Source organism: Poecilia formosa, unplaced genomic scaffold (genome assembly GCF_000485575.1).
Source record: "Poecilia formosa unplaced genomic scaffold, Poecilia_formosa-5.1.2 Scaffold27, whole genome shotgun sequence".
Taxonomy (NCBI): Eukaryota; Metazoa; Chordata; class Actinopteri; order Cyprinodontiformes; family Poeciliidae; genus Poecilia; species Poecilia formosa.
Genome location: NW_006799966.1, coordinates 529,014 through 538,809, shown reverse-complemented (window position 1 = coordinate 538,809; position 9,796 = coordinate 529,014). Strand labels below are relative to the sequence as shown.

Below are 9,796 nucleotides of genomic sequence, written 5' to 3'. Positions count from 1 at the left end.
GATGTGTTGTAACTTTGTGTTTAAAGTCATGAAACCTATTTAATAGACAGGAGAGACCCGACGTGTTTGGAAACTCATCTGTGAAGGCTGATCTTACGGTATGTTTGAAACTCGTAAAACAAGATTTTTATCTCAAATTTGCAACCCTTAAAGTTGGTTTAAATTAACAGGGTAGTCTAAAACAGCTTGGACATTACATGTGCCACTTCCAATTAATTTTCACCAGCAAATGTAACTCAACATTTTGGATATATGCACATGTATTTAATATATTAACTAGCAGTCATGAATCTTATACAACTATCGAACCTTTTGCTTCCAAACTGTCGATCGAATAACTGACTTTGACAGGTCCCTTTGATTTTTGGTCCAACTTTCTCAAATAAAATGAGACTCGGGTCAGCCAGCCCTTTAAAGGACACCTTCTGGAAATGATGCTCTGTCCACTCATCACTTCCAACTCAATCTGATCTTTCAATGACGGGCTACACTTTAGAGTCACCTACAATAATAACATGACAGTGAGCTGCTTTCCAAAGCTGCCAGAGTTGCATGTTGGGATCTGAACTTCTTGAATTTCACTGTGTGAGGATTATTTTTATTAATCCCAAACTATATTTTAGTTAATCCAAGCTATTAATAAATGTCAAATGTGAATTTCTAAGAAATTAAGAGTGAAGTTTGGGCTTTTTTTTTTTCTTTTTTTTAGGAGAATAAATGTGAACAGTTATTAGGCAGCTAATATTGTGCTACATTATTACTCAGCTAAATGAAAAACACATTTTCCCATCTCATCTCTATTTTCATCAGACACCTCACAACTTTCCAATTAATATTTCTGACATTTAAAAATAAAGAAAAATAGTGACCAATATAGCAACCTTTTTTTTCCCCTTTATTGATAATAAGCCTTCCTTTCATGGAGTCTGTTGGTTTGAAACTGCCTAAAAATGATGAAAGGTGAAAATACATAATTGCCTATAAACACAGTGATGTCCTATTTTTTTGCTGGAACGCCATCTGCGCTGCTCTCTTTTCAAAGTTTACCAGCAAAAGGTCAACATGTCACACCTCTGTCAAGTATTTGTTTTGGCCGTGACAAAACATTCAGTGCCATGAGCGTCTCAACTTAAAGACACCTTTAACTGCAGACTATTGAATTTAGGTGTTCAAAATACGTATTCGGTCCCTGGCTTATAAAGATCAGCACTGAGGCGCGGTGTCTTCTTCCACAAACATGTTGTCAAAGAACGGGTCTCTCTAAGGCGTTCAGTGATTTCCAGCAAGAAGGAGGAGGTGCATCGTGTGCAGAGGTCACCTACTTTCTGCAAAGTCAAATGTAACAGACCTCTGCCCATTGTTCAAGAACAATGGGCAGAGATGCCATTAGTTCAAAAACAATATATAGAAAGAGCCTGATGGTATGATGTATTATTGCTAAGTTGCTACATCGACACCTTGGATCACAAACTGATCTGCAAAACGTCACTGGAGTGTAGAGAACTGGGTTCGTGTCCGCTGAATTCACAAATATTGCCCCTTAATGTGGAAATTGAGTGGAGGAGTCTGGGTTTGGGAGACGCCACGAGTGCATTGTGTCATAATGTCTGGTTCAGAGTGAGGATAGCATTGGGCTGTTTTTCTGTTAATTCTGAGGATTGCCTGCTTGCACTAAATTTATGATCAAAATATTAAAACAAAACAATAAATCTTTTCACACAGAAATGTGAGCTGAATGAAAAAGTTTTTTTTTGTTTTTTTTCCATAGATGCTTGAAGGTTGTGCTTTCAAAAAGTACTTGTGATTTTACAAGCTCATGGGGTTCTCATGGACTAAGTACCAAGCACGGAACTCTCATCTCGTTAAAGTAATAATCAAATGTGGAAAAAACCCTGACAAACTTGGTACCAATTTTATATTTCACAGCCTTCAGCACAAAACACACATCCCAGACAAAGTTACGTTGCATACATGTGAAAAGATTTGACATTCCATATAACATGCTGACTTTCTTCCCTGTAGACACGAGGAAAACCTTAACATCCCAAGCGTTTAGTATCTGTTGTGACATAATCCATTTGATGCGAACAACAGCCTCTTCCATCAGCTCTGAGATTATTTTGTGCTCCAACATCAGTTTCAAATGATGCGTTGAGCTGGCGTTTCCGTCACGATTTGAATTAAATCCTAAGCATTTACTCTCTTGTTATCTGAGTTTGATTGAACATAAACTTTGCACAGCTTCTCTGTAATTACGTTGGATCATTCACCTGAACGCAGCTGCGAGTTGCTTAGATGTGTTTACTTTTCTATGAAGGGAAATGTTACAGAAGGACTCGAGATTAGATTTAAATTAAGCTAAGGAAACAACACCCACAGCTGTTCTGCAACTCTAATAGTTCTGAGTGCTGAATTTCATGTTGCTTTCCTCTGTAATGAGTCCCTGAAGAAGAAAACAAAATCGCATCTGTGTTTTAACCAGCTGGAATAATCACTTTGGTGTCTTGACAGGGCGTTCCCATGATCATTTCAGAAAAAAAAGTAAAAACCAAACACAAGAACTTACAGTGAATGTTTCATTTAGGTCCTACTGGGCCTGCAGAGAGACAGGTGAAACTAAAATGATATCTGATTCGCAGATTCTTTAAGATAAAAGAACAACAAGGACGCTCTAATTGTAACATGATTTGTTTTTGTAATATTTTGTGATAAATCATTTTGAGGTTTTACAAATGTGGTTATTTTCATGTTTCTAGTTTCGTTTTTTTAATTATTTGTAAACTTCCAGGATAATTCTGACTTGATCTATCTGAACAAAAAAAAAACAAACAAAAAAACATGCAAATTCAAATGTGTATATAAAGCTCTGGAAAATTTATAATTTTAAGAGACCACTTAAAATGATCAGGTTTATGTTTGAGCAAGATGAACATTGTTCTTTAATTCTATGAACTACTGACAGCATGTCTCTGAAATTCCAAGCAAAAATTTTGTTTTTATTTGCAGAAAAAGAGAAATTGTCAAAATGACAAAAAAAGATGCAGTGCTTACAGATCTCAAATAATGCAAAGAAAAAAAAAGTTCATATTTATTTAGAAACAACAATGCTAAAGTTTGAACTCAGGAAGAGTTCAGAAATCAACATTTGGTGGAACAACCATGAGGTTTTCAATGGGGTTCAGTGCAGAGGTCTCTTAGTTTTTTCCAGAGCTTTACATACCCTTGATATTTGCGTAAATGGCCGTTAGCACATTGCAGAGAAATTACAAACTTTACTTGCCATGAACAACTGACCTGCTTACAATTAGAAATGTGAGAGCAGCTTCTCAACCACAGCCAAGATTTAATATCAAACTGCTTTATCCGACCCATAGCTGGTTTCGATGTGTGTTTGGAGTGATTATCCAATTAGAAACACCTCATTGTGTCCATGTTGTGGCTAGCCGGTGTGAAGTTAAATTATTTTGAGATATTCCCCTTTTATTTTTTCCACCTACTTCGTACAATGAAAGACTGCTGACACTAAACAGCCCATGCTGCTTCCACCACCGTGCTTGAAAGTTGATGCAGCTCTCTCTCGAGTTTGCTTGTTTTGCAGCTTAGTTTTTGTCTCATCGGACAAAAACTGAGTTCAAAAAAGTTCAGCTGACGTTGCAAGTGTTGATTTTGAAGGAGGATCTGTAGTCGGCAAGATTGCAGCCTGTAAAGCTTCATCAATGCTTGGAAACCAATCTCCCATTTCTTCTAAAATGGTGGTAAAATATCCTACCAGAATCATGCCAGAAGCCTGATGACGAATGAAAAAAACTGGATGGTCAAGGTTCAACTTGCTAAAAGATATTTAACTAAATAATGGTGGGGGTGTATGTAAATTTAAATCTGTAAAACAAAAAAGACTTGGCTGCCTATTTTTTGTGTTTGATATTAATTTAACATGTTACCAAAAAAAAAAAACAAAACAAAAAAAACAACTGTTTTGAATAAATAGTTTTAAAACCCAAAATTAATTAGATTCATGGCCATCTACATTACAAACATGGATATCTTGGTAAGAAATTAAAATACAGATTGCCTAAGATTTTTGCTGAGGCCGTATTGAAAATATTGAACACGCTTGACAAATATTTTCTCAACTCAGTAAACAGAAATGCGCTACACATGAAGAAATTCTTTCATGCTGCTGTTTGGCTGCTGGAGTCGAATTGAAAACTTTTCACCCAAAAAACTAAAAAAATCACACACAAAAAAATCAACAAACTGTAGTGCTTGCCCTGAGGTATGAAAACTTCTACAAACCTCTCTATTAGTATTTACAACAGATACCGTCTGCTTCAGCTGATAGGCCAGGCGGGCACACATCCCTTCTGGCACCCAGAGGAAATCTACTTCCGTATGCCTTCAATGCTACGAAGTTAAACTCCACGAGGGAATGATTTTGTTTCCCCAGCTCTCTATGCTCTGCAGGAACCAAACTATACTCAATCAACATTTTTCAAATACACACAGCTGTTTAAACTTTCCGACAGATACCTTCTTATTCCCCTGCGCGCTTGGGTTTTTGGCCTTGGTAAACAAAGAGCGCCTATTCAACGCAAACGCCTACAATCTCTTGAGCATGTAACCGGTCCTTCGTGTTTGTTAGGAGGCATTCAAATCAGGCTCTTCTTCGGAAACTCTGACGTACTCGTCTCGTCCCTCGTGGTTTCGCGTCTGAAAGGTGCAGAGAACAGGGGATGAACGTAAAGTCAATATTTATGTAGAGGCTCAGTGCCTCTGGCTGCAGTAGCTTGGCCTTGCCTTGCTCTCCAAACACTGTTTACTGTGGCTGGCACATTGTGATCCCAGCACACGCTCACCTGCACCATCCGAGTGAACTCTGAACCCTGAGACAAATGGTTCCTGCTCACCAACGGCTTTTTTTTTTTTTTTAATTATTATGCCGTACACATTTGTCCCTTAGGCTGTGCGGGGGCGAAAGGATGTTTATGTGCTCAGTTGAACCAGCATCCTTCCTATCTTTCATTAGATTGGAGACTGTTCTGAATATTAGCAGGGATTTTTTTTTCTGGTTCACGCGTTCAAATTGCTCAGACTTGACATCCTCATCCATCTGGTTTAGCTGAAGAAACCTACTGTTGCCTCGGTCTATCGATCAAATCCCTTTGCTCTTGCATCTGTGGGTCAGACGCTGTCCGTTCCCATAGCGACAATCAAAACAAGACTCTGCCGACAGCCAGCCAGCACGAAGTTCCATTTAAGCCCCCGTCGAAAGAGAATCGCATGCACATGTGCCGTCCCTGCTTTGCTCCTCCGCCTGACAGTGACGCTGATGTCTGCCGCAGCAAAAATGCAGATTGCCTCCAAGTCCAGCTGCGAAATCAGTGGTGTTGTGTGAAAACTGGAATTACTCTATCTGAGAGGCGTCTTTCCGTATAGCTCACGGCCGAGTGACAGGTGCCCTTGTAATAACGCTCCTGCTGAGTTCTGTTTGCATGCTACCATAATGCAGGGAATTACTCCTACAGGAAACGGTCTGCGCCCAGCAAGCCACTGTTGATGCAGAACTAGTGAAAAATGAATAGTTCTGAGTGGATTGTTTAAAGATTACGAGCGCGCTCACATCCCTGTCGTTAGAAAGCAGTGATACCGCTGCTTGTTTGTTTCATGCTGATTGGCTGCAATGCTGTGTGTTTTGTTTTTAAGTGTTGAGCTGAAGTGAGTAGAACTCTTTTCTGGCCTTAAAGGGGTGGTATTTTATGCACTTTCCAGGCATATCTTATAGCACAGTCAAGTAGCTTTTAACCTTCAGTTGTCATAAAAATGCTGCATATAGTCAAACATAACTTAAAACAAATTTGGCAACTTGAAGTTGGCCTCTGTCCCGGTCTGTGTCTTCAGCATGTTTTTAAAACAATGTTTCTCTTTTTGCCACTATAAACGTTCTTGGGGCTCTGTAGGTGTTTGCTGATTGCTGCTGCCACTAGTCTGGAGGAGCTGTGTGGAATAGGGGTAGAAAATAGGGACGAATTAAAGCAACATTTCAATTTTTTTTTTTTGATGATAGAATAACATTATAACATGGTATAAAGTTCAAAAAAGTCATGTTTATACAACACCTCAGCCATCCCTCGCTCCTCCCCTTTAAGGTCGCCAAACTAATTTAACACCATGAGCAAACCTTTCTGTGGGTTAGTCAACTCAGAGAGCTTTCATCTTTGGAGACTTGTGAAACAGAATAATTTCTTCTTTTCTTTTTACGCCAGTCGTGGCAATTCTTTGCAAAATCAATTTCCTTGCTAAGCTGTTTGCTTTTGGTGACTCAGTAAGACCAAACAAAGGCAGCTCGGTGGTACATCGGCGGGTTCTTGCAAACACCAAGTTACCAACTGATTTGTTGGTTATACAAGATGCACACGTGTGCAGCGTCGTAAAAATCCACTTGCCTGCTGTGACGGAAGTTTTGAAATCCTACGTTTCTGAGAAAAAATATCGTCCTTGTGTCGGGTAACATTCAGAGAGAAGCACCAGCCGTAGCTGCTCATACCATTTTTTTCCCCATGAAGCAACAGTGCTTATAATTGCCCTACTGTACGGCTCAGTGACCGCTCTTCTTCACAGAATAGTTCAAACGCTAACAGCTTTCTGCTCATTCAGATTTAATATTACTACCTGGAAAGGGCTAATCAAATATGTATTTTCTCCTTATTTGTCACACTAAATAAAACTAGTTAAGAGAAAATGAGCTTATTTTAGGTCTGCTTCAATGTTCTCGTCTCTCTAGCTCAGAAAGAAAAACATTATCATTTTGCAGCCTTGCCACACTGCCTCTTGTGTTTTCGAGTAGGCTACTTGTTCTAAAAACACATCTTTTTTTTTTCTTTCTTTCAAATCCGCTGTGATCATTACACACTGAACCCACACGTACCGCTGGGAGACTCGTCCTCAGATGTTTCGGTGAATGCCGTGCTTACAAGTAATAGGGCCACGCTGACCACACAGCTGGCTGTAACCGTTCTACTGTTTTTAACCTCACATGAGACATCGATTTGGTCCAGGACTCTGTATCATTTCATGTCAGGCTTTTCTTCCGATTGCTATACTCTAGACGTTTGTGTCATTCAGCATGCAAATTGTTTCTGACTACTTGCATGCTGATTCAGAGAAGAACACGCATGAAGGATAGACATGTCAAGACCAGGCCTGTAGCGATAAACAATAAATCAATTAATCGCATGATAAATTGAAATTATCGGCCTCATCTTAATTTATCGATTTATCGTCTCCTCCTGCCTTTTTCTCTTTCTATTGATGGCACTGGATGAAAAAAGGCTCGACTCCGGTGCTCCCCACTGACCTCTCCCTTCATTTCCTTAGGAGTGAATATCAGGTAGTCGGATGTGCTCATCTTCTCCTTCTGAACCTAATGATTATCGAAGGGCAATATAGTATACAGAGTTCATAATCTGTACTCTTCTGGTTGAATGTAGTTTTCATATCCACTTTGGTTTTATGTTTTGTTTAGTTTTTATTCAAGTGCATTTTTTTTGTTAACAGAGTCCATTTTATTTTATTTTTTTTTGTTTTTGATTGTTTTGTTTATGTTGTTTACCAGTTCCAGCGTTAAGTGTTCTTTTGAAAACAAAGGGTATTTATTTTTGGCAGGATGTGCTTGCATTATTATGCCATTACCGCTACATCATTTTAAAATGGTCCTCAAACAATATTATCATTTATCGCAATAACGGTTGAGACAATTAATCTCTCTGCAAAATTTGTTATCGCGACAGGCCTAGTCAAGACACAGAAAATGTCCTCCACCAATGTTTTCAAGGAGGTTTACATAAAAACGTGAACTGACCTGTGTGTACATCATGAACAACTCATTTATCAAGCGCTTGCTTTTGGCCCCATTTGTTTGCTCCTCCGGGCCTTCGGTGTGTTTGTCACAAACGGGTCGCCTGAGCAGCGTCCAGCGCTGCAGCTGAATCGTCCGGGACGAGGAAACAGTACGTGCCGATCACGACTTGGAAAAAAAAAAAAAAAACAGAGAATCACACAGAGCAGAGGTGACCGGCCATCTGGACGGCCTGGATGTGCAGGTGATGATCTCTGCGAGGCGGAACAGCGTCTGCATGCAAAGCTTCACCTGAGTGTCAGCTGGGGGACGGGCTGCTGCAGTGACTGCGTCGTTCATACCTTTATATCTGATGACATATTGAGTAGAGGATCATCACACCAGAAATAACACATTGGAAGGTGTGACTGGGTCAGTTTGTGTAAACATTAAATACAAGGAGGGGAACTGTAATATTTCTTGGTCTTTGTCTGGGAAAATTAACACTCATTTTAGAGCCACCTGTGTTACAGCAAAATAATTTAGATCCAATATTTTTGTGTTAAAAAGTTCCAGTCAAAGTCTAAAGCTGAATACGATTGGGGATGTGTGACGTAACATTACAGTGTATAACTTTTACAAAAAGGTGTTTTTTTATATATCTGTTTAAACTGTCAACATGTCGTTGTAACAGTGAAGTAGATAATCTGATAATCAGATAATCTGTGACAAGTTCGACCTCCTCCACCTCTTCGCTGAGATACTATTGCCAAAGAAATGCACCGCTTCTGGTCGAAAACAGCCAGTCAGAGCCAGGAGGAGTATCTTAGTGCTGTCAATCAATCTTGTGTATGCGCTGGCAGAAAAACAACTAACCATTCCAGGAAAACTGTTTTTCCACCATCATCAGTAGCTACGCTAGGCTGTGCAGTCGTGGCAGGCTCTGCTGACAAGGAGAAGCATAGCAGAGAGTAAGGGGGAGGATGTGAGCGACATATACACAAGCATGATTGACAGTGCTGAGACCCTCCTCCTCGGTGTGATTGTTACTTATTGTGGTTTGTATCTCTCTAGTTAGCCCTGGGAACACTGGGAGAATGCAAACAGATTATCTGTCTTACATTATACTGGCATTATATGGTAACAGTTTTAACAAACATATTAAAAAACTTGAATTTTTAGCTTATGTTACACACTGTGGGTTTAAGCTTCTCTTCTCTGACCCTTGCCATCCAGTGTGACTAATGGACTTGAGATATTTTCAAAAGAAGAATGGGCAAAAATGGTGGTTTTACAAACTATCAATTCAACGGATTGAATGCAGCAGACTTTCTGATTTGACTATTTTAAAACATGCCTAACCCTAGTCCCCTTTTATCACTGCACAGACATGGATCGTCCACTGAGGATGCTGCTTTTTATGCCAAATACAAAGCAGTCATTAAGGAAAACCTGCAGCGTTCTGAGAGTTCAACAATAATGATTCACCTGAGAGCCCAGACAAGACAACCCCACAGGCCCTCGGGTCTGTTATTGTCCTTGAGCTGGAGCGGCTTTGTGGAGCAGGTCACAGATTAACACCACCCTCACCCCCAACAAACACACACACACACACGCACACCTCTTCCTTTACTCCGCTGTTCAGTTTGACAGGACTTAAAGAGATCCATCAGGAAGGAGGATAAATATTTATTACTGCAAGACTACAAAACCTTTAGCCGCAGGCTGAAAAAGTTTCAAAACCTTTTCCAAAAAAAAAAAAAAAAAAAAAAGGCTTATTCTCAGGAATTTTGGATTCTACGTTTTCAAGAGGTGAATCATTTAATTTAGTAATGATGGGTTTATAAGTGGAAAAATATAAACAAGCATGTTTATGAAACCTCTGTCTCCCCTTTCAAACGCTGAGTGATTATGCATCAGACAATTCTGAATATTTTTTGTAAACATTAGTGAAAAAAAAAA

At 39.5% G+C, this 9,796-nt stretch overlaps 1 long non-coding RNA gene across 2 annotated transcripts; it reads right to left on the bottom strand.

The window, feature by feature from the left end:
- Window positions 1-3,149: 3,149 nt before the first annotated feature.
- Window positions 3,150-5,584, bottom strand: LOC107835851 (uncharacterized). 2 transcript variants are annotated; one of them, XR_001661676.1, is made up of 3 exons: window positions 4,857-5,584; window positions 4,531-4,710; window positions 3,150-3,787 (listed from the first exon to the last, which is right to left on the bottom strand). It is a non-coding gene; the product is annotated as an uncharacterized LOC107835851 (long non-coding RNA). The 2 variants fall into 2 exon arrangements; XR_001661675.1 differs by lacking the exon at window positions 3,150-3,787 and having other exon boundaries at window positions 4,485-4,710; window positions 4,857-5,582.
- Window positions 5,585-9,796: the final 4,212 nt, after the last annotated feature.